The sequence below is a fragment of the Ursus arctos genome, unplaced genomic scaffold, assembly GCF_023065955.2.
Source record: "Ursus arctos isolate Adak ecotype North America unplaced genomic scaffold, UrsArc2.0 scaffold_1, whole genome shotgun sequence".
Taxonomy (NCBI): Eukaryota; Metazoa; Chordata; class Mammalia; order Carnivora; family Ursidae; genus Ursus; species Ursus arctos.
In genome coordinates, this window is record NW_026622763.1 from 100,986,390 (window position 1) to 101,000,247 (window position 13,858).

The following is a 13,858-nucleotide window of genomic DNA, read 5'->3' on the forward strand; positions in this document are numbered from 1 at the left end:
TGATTTCCAGAGTTCGAATTTCAGAACAAGATTCTTATTCAGCTTTTATGTGTTTGCTGTGGAACACAATTAATTCTCTCTGGTTGCAGCCTTATATAGAAAAGCACAGAAAGGTCTGAATTCTACATGTATGCATGGGTTTTAGCAGAAACTTTCATTGCTCATTTTTAAATAGATGGCCTCTGGATTGGAGGGGTTGGTTCATTGACAGTTTGTTTTTTTTTTCCCACAGATATATTGGGGAGAGTATACAGTATGTAATGAAAATAATTTTCTGCCTTATTTCAGAAAATTGGTTTAAAAATTTTAATAGCTATGCTGTTTTTTCTAGACTGTAAGACTAGCTTAGCATTAGAACTTGAGCATTCTCAAAGTTTCCTTTTTAAAAGATATAGATCACTCATTTTTAAAGTATTTAATTCTAGGTCAGCCATAACATTTGTGCCCTTTTTCTGTTTCAAATTTATATTCCTTAGCTTGTGTGAAAGTATTGGAAAATATTTGGTTCATTTCAGTTCTGTCGAGCGCTTCAGATTTTATTCAGTATTTGCTGCCTTTTTTTTTTTTTTTTTTTTTTTTTTTTTTTTTGACAGAGAGAGAGAGAGACAGCAAGAAAGGGAACACAAGCAGGGGGAGTGGTAGAGGGAGAAGCAGGCTTCCTGCTGAGCAGGGAACCCGATGCGGGGCTCAGACCTGAGCCAAAGGCAGACACTTAACGACTGAGCCACCCAGGCGCCCCAGTATTTGCTGCTTTTTTTTTAACTCAAAATTCAGTATTTTTGAAAAATTATTTGCTGTAGATTTTGGATGAAAACATATAATACTCAAGAGCAATCAAATGGGTTTTAATGTGCCAGGATTCTCTTTAGGAATATAGAAATGTTCTGAAATACTGCTTTGTTGTAAATCACAATTTGGCACCTGTACTTATACAAGCAGATAGGAGTCTGCAAAACAAATAATGTCAGATTGAAAGTAGCACCATTATATTCAATGAAAAGATTGGTAGGAAACAAACCTTCATAGATTTGTGGTTATAGGTTAAAAAAATTTTTTAAATATTCACGGATTATAAAAATGCCGACCATTATTACTATTATACTTTGCCAATGCTAACTAACCCTCTCGCCCACATTCACTTTTTCTTTTTTTTTTTTTAAAGATTTTATTTATTTGAGAGAGCGAGCGAGCACAAGAAGGGAGAGAGGGAGAGGGAGAAGCAGGCTTCTGCTGAACAAGCAGCCTGATGTGGGGCTCAATCCCAAGACCCCAAGATCATGACCCAAGCTGAAGGCAGATGCTTAACCAACTGAGCCACCCAGGCACCCCTCACTTACTTTTTTAAAAATCTTAATTATAAGTAGTTAAAATTGGTGGTTTTATTATAAGCGGTTAAAATTATTTTTGTTTTTCTATTTTTGCATTAGTTTAATAGCTAAGGAACACAGCTAGTTAAAACTGCTTATTTGGCAACTTTGTGCTATGGCTGCTTGATGGACTTTGGGGAGGGTATGTGTTGCAGTGAGCGCTGTGTATTGTGTAAGACTAATGAATCACAGACCTGTACCCCTGAAACAATATACAGTATGTAATGCAAATAATTTATGTTAATAATAGAATAATAAAAATAATTTTAAAAAGCATAGCTGAGAATCAAAGAAAGCAAAATAATAAAGAAATAGATGAAAGAGTAGATAAGTCTTTCAGTTGGCAAATAACTAAACTGTGCTCTAAAACCTCATGCACGTTAGATGGAAGGCAGCTTCTAAGTCCCCACTCCAGATCTGTACACTCACTCACAGAAACATGTCTCTCTCCTCTCTTTAATAAAAATACCATTTGTACATGGTGGTAAATCTAAATAATACAAAAGAATGTTTAGTGATAAATTCACTTTTGAGACAGTTTTAACAAACACATTTCCCTGCCTACTCCAGAGTAGACTAACAAATTAACAGGTGGACAAGCACTTTGATAATATCAAACTGGGTCCACAGAAGAAACAGGAAGTAAAAAAAGTATAGTCATGTAGGTCTACTCAGAATAGAGCCTTGTAGTTCTCCTATAACCCAGGCCTTCACAATTTTATGTGGTATAATGATACCAGGGTGATGACTTCCACATATTTAAGAAAAGATTAAATCTTTATTCGGCTCTGTTTTGGATGGCAGGAATACATGAAATGCATTTTTTAAAAGATCGCCATCCAAAATGATAAATATATAAAAGTATGATTCTTTTTTTTTAATAATAATTTTTTATTATGTTATGTTAGTCACCATATAGTACATCCTTAGTTTTTGATGTAAAGGTCCATGATTCGTTGTTTGCGTATAACACCCAGTGCTCCATGCAATACGTGCCCTCCTTAATACCCATCACCGGCCTATCCCAGTCCCCAACCCTCCTCCCCTCTGAAGCCCTCAGTTTGTTTCCCAGAGTCCACAGTCTCTCATGGTTCATTCCCCCTTCTGTTTACCCCCCTTCATTCTTCCCTTTCTTCTCCTACCGATCTTCCCATTTCTTATGTTCCATAAATGAGTGAAACTATATGATAATTGTCTTTCTCTGCTTGACTTATTTCACTTAGCATAATCTCCTCCAGTCCCGTCCATGTTGCTGCAAATGTTGTGTAATCGTTCTTTCTGATGGCTAATATTCCATTGTATATATGGACCACATCCTTCTTAATCCAGTCATCTGTTGAAGGGCATCTCGGCTCCTTCCACAGTTTGGCTATTGTGGACAATGCTGCTATGAACATTGGTGTTTTTTGTTTTTTTTTTAAAAGATTTTATTTATTTATTCGACAGAGATAGAGACAGCCAGCGAGAGAGGGAACACAAGCAGGGGGAGTGGGAGAGGAAGAAGCAGGCTCATAGCGGAAGAGCCTGATGTGGGGCTCGATCCCATAACGCCGGGATCACGCCCTGAGCTGAAGGCAGACGCTCAACCGCTGTGCCACCCAGGCGCCCCTGAACATTGGGGTCTTAACAGTAGAATTAAATTTCAAATATGTGGAAACTTCATTTGTGTAAAATATCTCATTTACCAAGAACTCCAGATAAATTCTTACTAAAGTAGCTTAAAGTTCAGACTCAGCCTCTAATTTGACCATAACCAAAAAAACTTAATTTGTGCATTTTTTCCAAACTAATGAATTTTGTGCCTGATGCCTTTTTAATTTATTGAACAGATTCTATTTTTTACTTAAAAGGGCAGTCTAAATAAGGGTCTAAGAAAACAAATATCAGGAGCGCCTGGGTGGCACAGCGGTTGGGCGTCTGCCTTTGGCTCAGGGCATGATCCCGGCGTTGTGGGGTCGGGCCCCACATTGGGCTCCTCCGCTATGAGCCTGCTTCTTCCTCTCCCACTCCCCCTGCTTGTGTTCCCTCTCTCGCTGGCTGTCTCTATCTCTGTCAAATAAATAAATAAAATCTTTAAAAAAAAAAAAAAAAAGAAAACAAATATCAGCCAAGAACATTTTTTACCTCTCAGTCATAATTATCTGTCAAACACTAGCCATTAAAGAATTTTGGGCAATAAAGGGATTGTGTCCAGTACATATTCATTTATTTGTGAAGTATTCATTGAGTTCGTTTGCTCGTGGCAATATAGAGATGAACAAGATGAACATTTTCTGCCCTTGTGTAATATGTCATGGGTGGATACAAGCAAGTATATTGATAATTATAATACAGACATGGTAGCTAAAACTAGCTCACTCTTAACAGGTTCCACAGCGCAGCTCAAATATATTCAGGCTTTTTTTTTTTTTCATTCCTTTACTCGTTCTCATTGACAGTATCAATGAAAGAGCTAAAATTCTAAAAGTAGCTCTTCCAAATTTAATCTGTTCTTCTTAGACTCTACTCACTCTCCCCTGATGACTGATTTTACCTCCATTTTAATGAAAGATTTAGACCAATCTGAAAGTGCTATCACCTTTTATCTTCTCAAAATGTCTGCCTTCTCATCCCTCCTATCCTTTGGGATCACATTGACATTACTCTTTTTTTTTTTTTTTTAAGACTTTACTTATTTATTTGACAGAGAGACAGCCAGCGAGAGGGGGAACACAAATAGGGGGAGGGGGAGTGGAAGAGGAAGAAGCAGGCTCCCAGCAAAGCAGGGACCCTGGGATCACGCCCTGAGCCAAAGGCTGACGCTCAACGACTGAGCCACCCAGCCGCCCCAGCATTGACATTACTCTTTTCCACAACTTCCACTTAAGTTCTTCATCCCAACTCTTAATTCTTTGCAATTTTGCTGAATAAGGTATCTTTTTCACACATAGAATCCATGCCTTGAATATTCAGTTCCTCAGTTCTAACTTCTTTCTTGCAGACATGCTCAGGTTTCTGGTTAATGAAAACTAAACATTTCATTATCCCTTGAATCTCTTTCCTTCATCATCAAACTTCTTTAATTCTTTAATTGCCTGTTTTTCTTCTCATCACTCACCTAGTCTATAATCCTTATAATCAGATTTTTATCTCCAACATTCTTCTAAAACAACTCTTAGAAAGTCTGTTATTAACACCAGTTATAGATTGTGTGCACTATTCAGCACTGTGGGCTAAGCATTTCTTCTTAAAGCTTGTATCTTTTTCCTGCCTTCGAAGACCTCCCATCCTGGTTGTATTTCTTAAAGAATCTTTTTTTTTTTTTTTTTTAAGATTCTATTTATTTATTTGACAGAGATAGAGACAGCCAGCGAGAGAGGGAACACAAGCAGGGGGAGTGGGAGAGGAAGAAGCAGGCTCATAGTGGAAGAGCCTGATGTGGGGCTCGATCCCATAACGCCGGGATCACGCCCTGAGCCGAAGGCAGACGCTCAACCGCCGTGCCACCCAGGCGCCCCTGGATTTCACTGGCCTTCTAACTTGTCCTCAAAAACACCAGAAATAGCCCTGCCTCAGTGAGGTTCTCTTGAATTTTAGTTTTTATTTATTTATTTAAAGATTTTATTTATTTGACAGAGACAGCCAGTGAGAGAGGGAACACAAGCAGGGGGAGTGGGAGAGGAAGAAGCAGGCTCCTAGTGGAGGAGCCTGAGGTGGGGCTCGATCCCAGAATGCCGGGATCACACCCTGAGCCGAAGGCAGACGCTTAACCACTGTGCCACCCAGGCGCCCCTAAAGAATCTTTTCTAACTCTTATTCTACCCTCCCAGGTTCCTGTCCTCTGTTGACCTCATCTCCCTCTTCATTGTCTTCCTCCATTCACCCATGGTTTCCATTAACTTATTAAAGAAAGCCCCTAAAACTGAAACTCTATTTCCAGCCTAATGGCTATGATTTGTGGTCATGAAAGTAGACAGGCAGAATTCCTAAGGGTTAGGAGACCTTTCTCTGAGCTTTGATTGTCTGCATTTATAAAAAGGTGATGTAACCTGCTCTGCCTATTCACAGCAACAATTGACCCAGTTGATCATTCCCCTTCTGTAAAATAGCTTCTTCACTTGGCTTCTGCTAGATCACACTCTAATGGATGTTCTCCTGCCTCACTGGCTATTCCTTTTTAGTTTCCTTGTTCTGTTTCATCTCCTCAACCTCTCAATCTTCAGCCTTCTTGGGGGTTCATTTCTGGATCTCTTCTCTCCTCTGTACTTGGTGTCTTATATACATTTATGGCTTTAAATACCATCTATATACTGAAACTCCCAAACTTATATCTCTAGCCTAGACTTTTCCTTCAGACTCCAGACTCATGTTCGATCACCTACTCAATATTTCCCTTAGATATCTAAAAAACTTCTCAAACTCAGATCGTCTAAAACTGAACTCATACTCTTTCCCTCCAGATCTGCTCTATGTATTAGTTTCTTTATCTCAGGTAAAGGCAGTTGTATCTTTCCAGACTCTTTATCTCACATTCTCCATTTTATCAGGAAATCTTGTTGGTTCTACCTTCAATATATATACCAAATCCATATATTCCAAATCCCCCCCCCCCCCCCCCACACACACACAAATCTACTGCTACCATCTTACCTAAGTCACCATCATATCTTGACTGGATTTCTAGGTAGCCTCTTAACCAGTCTTCTTTCTTCTACCTTTGCACTCTGTTGTCAATAAAGCAGCCAAAATGACTCTTTTTAAACAAGGCAGATCATATCATTCCTTTGCTCAGAATCTTCCAGTGGCCCTTTATTTGACTCATAGTAAAAGCCAAAGTTCCACTAATCCCCTGGCCTATAAATTTTCTATAAAGCTTATATGATTTGGCCATAGTTTCAGCTATTCTTCCCCTTCTTCACTACACTCAAACCATTGGCCTCTGCTGCTCCTCAAACATGCCTGGCATTGTTTTATCATAGGGTTTGCATGCACTGTTTCCTCTGCCTAATACGTAATACACTCTTCCCCTACATAGCCACTTGACTTGCTTCCTTACTGCCTTTTTCCTGTCTTTGCTTAAATATCACGTTATCATTGAAGCCTACCCTGACTACCCTAACTAATACTGTGAAACCTTCTTCTGTCTCTTCCAGTACCCCTTACCTTGATTTACCTTTCTTAGTTCTCCTTAGTACTTCACCTTTTTACTTAGTTTTTTATTTTTGATTGTAAGTCTCCCACTAAGATGTAGTCTTTGTCTTCTTTGTTCATCAGTCTCTGAGTTTATCCTGCTTAGAGTTTGTTGAGTTTCTAGTCTTTTATCAAAATTTGGGAAGTTTGGGCCATTATTTCTTCAAATGTTCTTTCTACCCCTCTCTCCCTCTCATCTCCCTCTAGGATTCCCATTATGCCTATGTTCGTATTTATGCCTATGTCGGTATGCTTAATGGTGTCCCACCGGTTTTTAAGTGTTCATTTTTTAAAATTCTTTTTCTCCTCAGATTAGATAATCTCAATCCACCTAACATAATTCTCTATTAATCTATCTAATATAGTCAATTTACCTAACTTGATTCTTCTCCCTGCCCAGTTCTGCTACTGAACCCTCTCTAGTGAATTTTTCATTTCACTTATACTTTTCAGTTCCAGAATTTGTTTGGTTTTGTGTGTGTGTGTGTATATATATATAATTTCTATTTATTGATTTTTCTTGAGTTGATGAGGCATTGTTCTGTTTTCCTTAATTATTTGCCTTTCTTTTTTTTTCTCTTTGAATATATTTAAGATCATTTAAGCCCAATACCTGGGCTTACTTAGGGACTGATTCTGTTAATTCCTTTTTTTTCCTGTGAATGGGCTGTATGTACTTCCTTATTTCTTTGCATGACTCTTAATTTTTTGTTGAAAACTGGATGTTTTGGGACGCCTGGGTGGCTCAGTCAGTTAAGCATCTGCCTTCGGTTCAGGTCATGGGATCGAGTCCTGCATCGGGGTCCTTACTCAGCAGGGAGCCTACTTTTACTCTCTCTCTGAAAAATAAATAAATAAAATCTTAAAAAAAAAAAAGAAAGAAAGAAAGAAGAAAACTGGATGTTTTTAATATTATAGTGTGGCAACAAAGGAAATCAGATTCTCCCCCCCCCAGGGGTTTGTTATTGCTGTTTATTGTGGATTGTTTGGTGACTTTTTTAAAAGTTAGTTTCTTAAAGTCTTTCTCATGAATGGCCACTGAAGTCTGTGTTACATTAGCCTAGTGGTCAGCTAGTGTTTTTTGACAGAGTTCCTTAAATGCCTGGAGCCGAGAGAAGGAAAAAAAGGGAAAAGGAAAAAGACTCCCAGTCTTTGCAAATTGGCTCTGTGTTGGGACACTCTAGCTCTTATTTATTTAGCCCAGTTACTCTGCCTTAGCTTTTGCTTCCTGCTTGTGCAGAGCCTAAAGTGAAAGTTTAGAGTCTTCTTAGGCCTTTCCCAAGCGTGTGTCTAACCCTGAGTGTACACATGGTATTCTCAATTCCCCCGGTATATGCGGCAACTTTTAAAGCCTTTATTAACCCCACATATCTCTTTTCCCAGCCTCTTTCTTTCCAAGCTTCTCCATCTGTTTATTGCCTAGCTTGTCTATTAACCCTTGCCCTTGGCTCCCATGGCCGGTACTTTTGCCTTTACGTGTTTTCAACAAATGTGACCTTGCAAGTTGCTCCAGGCCCAGGAGTACTCTGAGTTTGGTGAAACAGAGGCAGGCTGTTGCACTGGTGCTTCAAGGAGCCACCAGACAGGTTGAAACAATTTATTCTCAATTCCGTGAGAATAAAGTCTGTCTTGCTCCGTCTCATTAACACCTGTACTTTGACACAGGCTGCCCGCTCCACTGACACCACCAGTCCCGGGAGTACAGGTGGTAGATGGGCAGTTTACAATATCACAGCACTCTCTTACAACAGTGCTTCATTAAGCTGACCCCTGGTTGTTGTAAGTTTTTGACTAGATTGCAGAGTTCTATAAAAGTTCATTCTGATGGTTTTTGCCAGGTTGTTACTGCCAGAGAGAGCTGCTTATGACCGTATCCACTTTTGTCAAGAACAAAAGAATAAGATATTTTTTTAAATATCAGTGAAACTCTATAGAACAACTTGATGTCATGAAAATGACAGTGTCCTTTAATCAGAAGAATTCTTATATCTAGAATTATAGTTGATGATCATAAAAAACCCAAATATTTGATGTAGATTTGCTCAGCTCTACAAGTCTTCAGTAATCACTGTAATCACTATTAGAAGTAGACTTTTATCATCAGGACACTTATTTAAATACCAGAAATGAATTAAACTTTCTGAGAATTGAAGTATATTTATGTTCATTTTTATAAAATCATATTTATAAAATAATAGTTTATTAATCTACAAGTATATAGCATCTCACTCATACTGTAAGACTTTCCTTGGTTTGCTTATTTTAAGGGATGGTGGGAATGTGCTAATAAGACTATAACTTTTTGAATATTATGCTTGAATATTACAGATTTCTCTAGGTCCAGGAATGCAATTTGATATTTTTAAGAGCCATTTTCTTACTGTGGTGAAGTAGAATTCTTTGTATAAATCTTACCAATCTACTTTCTTCTCATCTTTTGAGATATTTTTGCCCTATTTTGGTAGCACCTGAAAGAAACAATCTGGAAATAAAGCAAAAGCTTATCTAAAACTATAGCTATTTTTAATTATCTGAAATCTACTAAAATGATTTAAACGTATATATATATTAAAGATAAGACTAAATTTGTACGATTTAGGGCAGGATCTGTGTAATTTTATTTTTTATGATACTTCACACGTTGTAGATATATCTTAACTGATAAAGTGAAAATCCACAAATAGCAGCAGCTTGGAATACAGAGATTATGGGATAAAAGTATGCTGGGGAAACAAAACTGCTTTCTTCTTTCTCAGTTATTTTCCTGATAATGAATATTTGATGCATTTCTTTTATATTGTAATGAAAATAAAATTCAAAAAATACATCTCTGCCTGCTTTTTTTTTTTTTTAAGATTTTATTTATCCATTTGATAGAGCACGCATAAGCAGGAGGGAGCTGCAGAGGGAGAGGGAGAAGCAAGCTCCCTGCTGAGCAGGGAGCCCAAAGGGGCCGGGTGGGGGTGGGGCTGTATCCCAGGACCCTGGGAACATGACCTGAGCCGAAGGCAGATGCTTAACCAACTGAGCCACCCAGGCACCCCCTCCCCATTTTTTAACCTAATGATATTCTCTTTTTTATTTTTATAAACTAGCCAAAAAATAAAGAAGGAGAACAAGAAAAGTTGCTACAGTTCCCACCACATGTAGCTCCATAGTTATAAACAAATGCAGCTAGCACATTTATAACTGTCCGAGTAAATATACTTTTAAATTTAACATAACAAAATATAAATGAAAAAGCTGTCATACATAACACATTTTATGCTAATACAGTGGTTTCCAAACTATTGAATTCCTTGCTCTCTACTTCCCCCACTCAATAAAACAAAATCCACTATTTTCCTGTGACTTGATAATTTCTAGACATTTGTTTTTCTAAATATGTTCATGGAGGGGCGCCTGGGTGGCTCAGTAGGTTGAGTGTCCAACTCTTGGCTTTGGCTCCACTCATGGTCTGGGGTCATGGGGGGTTGAGCCCCACACCCGGCTCGCGCACAGCGGGGAGTCTACGTGTCCCTCTCCTGCCTCTCCCCTTGTTCACACATGCCCCCCCATCAATCAATCAAATCTATTTAAAAAATAAATAAATATGTTTATGAAGACACAGATGAGTTTTTATTGCTAATCGGGGATTAGTCATTTAAATACTTTGTTATAAATGCTGATCTAAGGGGATTATGTCAAACAACAGGAATTATTTTGTGATGTTATCTAAGCGATAAACGTTTGTAGAAAAGCTAAGATTCAAGTAGTGTTAGAATTATCTAAAATAAGTGAAAGAAAGCCTGTGGACTATTATTAAAGATTTTGTGTATTTTCTTTTAATCTCTCACCATCTGTTGCCTTTCCTCCCCTCTCTCTTTTTGTTTCCACCTTGCAGTTTATTTGTTGAAGAAACCAGGTTATTATAACTGTCAAGGTTGCACAATATGGATTTTGCTAATTGCATCCTGCATCCTATGTGTAATAAAAAAAATTTTTTTGGTCTTATGTATTTCCTGTAAATTGACAGTTGGATCTTGAGGCTTGGTCGCATTGAGGTTCAATTTCTCTCTCTCTTTCTCCGTCTCTTTTTTGGAGGGGCAGGGCTGGCAATGTACATTAGGTTGATTTGTTTCTATTTTTATGATGTTAGCGGTCATTGATTAAATTATGCTGAGGTCCATTAATTCATTCCAAGCCTCAAAGTGATGGTGATATTTGTTTTACCATTTATTTATTAACTGTGACTTTAAAGTTTTTATATTTATACATACATTTTATGTGTGTTATATGCTCAGACAAAGATTAATGTGCCGAAGTTTTGCTTTCAGCAAGTATTTACATTCCAGTCATTGCTTAGAAGGATTCTTTTGTCCTTTTAGAGCTACTTGCTAAAAATTAAAATAAACATGGAATATTCTGGTTTTATTTTACTCTTGAAGGGACTGAATGTCTAAGCTAATTTAATAAAGAATGTATCATTTCTTGTCCTAACACTTTACTGAAGAATGTATCCGCGTTGGAACTGTTACAGACTGAGAAACTTAACAAGAATTTTTTTTATGTTCTTTGAGTTTATAGCCCTCAACCTATTTTAGTCTTTATGGTAATCAACTAGGTAAAGCTCTACATTAAGCTCCCAGTATTTATATTCACTGGCAAAATTTTCTCTGAACCTCATGAAACTGTTAATATCCTATTCTAAGTATAATACTTTTTTAGCAAGTGAGCGTCATAAAATAAATGAAGTTTTAAGATACATTTAGAATAAGCTCTTTGGTGTCAGTTTTCCCTGGAATGTCCTGCCCTTGCTGCAGCTGAGGGACAAGTGGGTAAATGTTCTGTGTGCCCTTAGCTGCTTAAAAAGCTGGTGAGGAGATCTGGAAGTCAGGACTCTGAATACAACCAGCTTTCTAGGTTCAGTATCCAATTCACTTTATATTATTTTGAATGAATGTTTGGACATGAGTTACCTCCCCTTTTTGTACAAATAAGAACCCAAACTACAGCTAGGGTGGCCAGATTCCTGGTTTTGATCCAAAGGCAATTTCTGGTAATGCATTTAGATTTCAGTGATTGTAGTATAGTATTCTACTCTACCATACTACCAACTTTCTCCAGCATGAATAAGGTGGAACAGATACCATTTTATGGATAATGCAGTTAAGTCTCAGAGAGATTTAGTGATTGCCACTCTGTTATTAAATGACTGCACTGGAATTGGAATTCAAGTCTTTCTGATTCCAAGCCACAGCAAAATGAAGGCAAGAGGAGAAGAAGGCAGAGCAATTAATTAAGGAGTCACTATTATTTCCAGTGACAGTTGATTGGGGCCTAAAACAGGCAATGGGAATAAATAAAATTTAAGGGTTTCACTTGATTTGGTGGCAGATAAGATGTGGGGGATGAGGGAAAAGAATGATTAAAAAAGATGTGAATTTCCTGGGTATGTAAATGAACTGTCATGGTGGGAGAAGTAGTGTAGGGGAGGGGTGCCCCTTATTCCTCTTTCTGTGTGGACTGCTGTATGTTGATTGAGGTGTTTGTGGTTATATTTGAAGACATTCAGTAGGTACTTGGAAATTCAGGATACTACTCTGATTTAGTCTTTTGATAGGGAATGCAAGGAAGCTCAGCAGAGGGTGTATTCTTAATTCCTTTATCATGTGTTAATCCTATGGCATTTACCTAGTGAGAATCATAAATTCACAGTTCTACCAAGGGGACTACCCTGTGGTTTATGGCCTCACCAAATTCCCTCTGTGATGGACCCCATGTGCCTAGGTCAGTGTTTCTGCCTATATACATATATTGCTGTATTTTTCCTTTTCTAGTGAAGATAGATTAGAAAAAAGACATCAGATGAAAGCATCTGATTTATAACAGGATTTAATGTTGAGGTTATACAGAATATTTAGTAAAGAAACAGTAGTTAATAGCCAGTGTGTTGAAAGAAAGGAGTTCATATTTGCAGTTTACGGTCAGATGATATGGCACTGATTTGTGCATATACCCTTGCACAGTTCCTGCTCTGTGGAAGGTTTGTACAGATAGAAAAGTTGGCAAGTTGACTGTTAGCTACAAGCCAAGAAATTTTATTGAAACAACAAATTAGAATTAAGTACCTATTTTGGAGGTGTTTCAGTCCTTACCTATGTGATCTCCCTACTGAGAACTTCAAAGCACATAAAATTAAAAGACACTCAGTTAGCCCTTATGAAGCAACACAGGTACTTGTTAACTCCCCCCCCCTTTTTTTTATTATGTAAGCTAAATTGTAAACTTAAGGGGGCAGGGGAACAGGGAAGGGCTTGATTCCCCCCCACCCAGAGGTTTACCTTTAGACCCTGAACCTAGTAGAAAATACTTATTGGTTAAGTCTCTAAATGTAAATTTAGTTTGGCTCCCTTTGTCATTTACTGAATAATAAAAGTTATTTTATCTTTAGTATCTAGCACCGTGCTGCTAATAATTTATGGAAAATAAAAAATATAGAAAACACAGCCTTGGCCCTTGGGATATGTGTGCACTCTTGAGTTGGTGTTATTTGTAATTAACTTGGTGACAAAATGCTTGAGTTTGTCAGAGGATTTGAGTATCAAGTGTTATGGACAGAGCTTTAAGTTCTTTGCCTAACAGGAGCACAAAATAAAAGTTAAATGATGGTACTGTCAACTACAAGTTGCAGAATGATTCTTCAGCAGCCTCTTTGATGTAATATCACTTTAAATTCCATAGGAATATTTCTCATCAAAGAAATGTCCTGTAACAATGAACATTGATTTAAAACCTTTGATGGTTAGTTCTTTTTTTTTTTTTTTTTTTTTAAGATTTTATTTACTTACTTGAGAGTGTTCATGAGCAGGGGAATCAGGAGAGGGAGAGGAAGACAATCTCAAGCAGACCTCTTGCTGAGCATAGAGCCTGATACATGGTTTGATCTCACAACCCTGAGATCATCACCTGAGCCAAAATCAACAGTGGGATGCCTAACTGACTGAGCCACCCAGGCGCCCTGGTTGGTTCATTTTTAAAAGTCATAGAACTGGGGACATCTGGGTGGCTCAGTTAAACGTCTGCCTTCAGCTCAGGTCATGATCCCAGCAGTGGGTTTCTTGCTCAGTGGGGAGCCTGCTTCTCCCTCTACCTGCCATTCCCCCTGCTTGTGCTCTCTGCCTCTCTCTCTGACAAATAAATAAATAAAATCTTTTAAAAAAGAAAAAGCCATAGAATTATAAAGTAGGAAAGACATTATGGAACTTCTAGTCCCATTCCTTCATTTTTTGTACATAGAAAGGGATCCCAGAGGGTTTGGTTCATTGACCTTTGTCTAAATT

The 13,858-nt window shown here is 37.9% G+C and overlaps 1 protein-coding gene across 2 annotated transcripts in view; it reads left to right on the top strand.

The window, feature by feature from the left end:
* PSMD1 (proteasome 26S subunit, non-ATPase 1) overlaps nucleotides 1–13,858 on the top strand; it is a 91,425-nt gene that overhangs the window by 49,917 nt on the left and 27,650 nt on the right. The window lies entirely within an intron of this gene.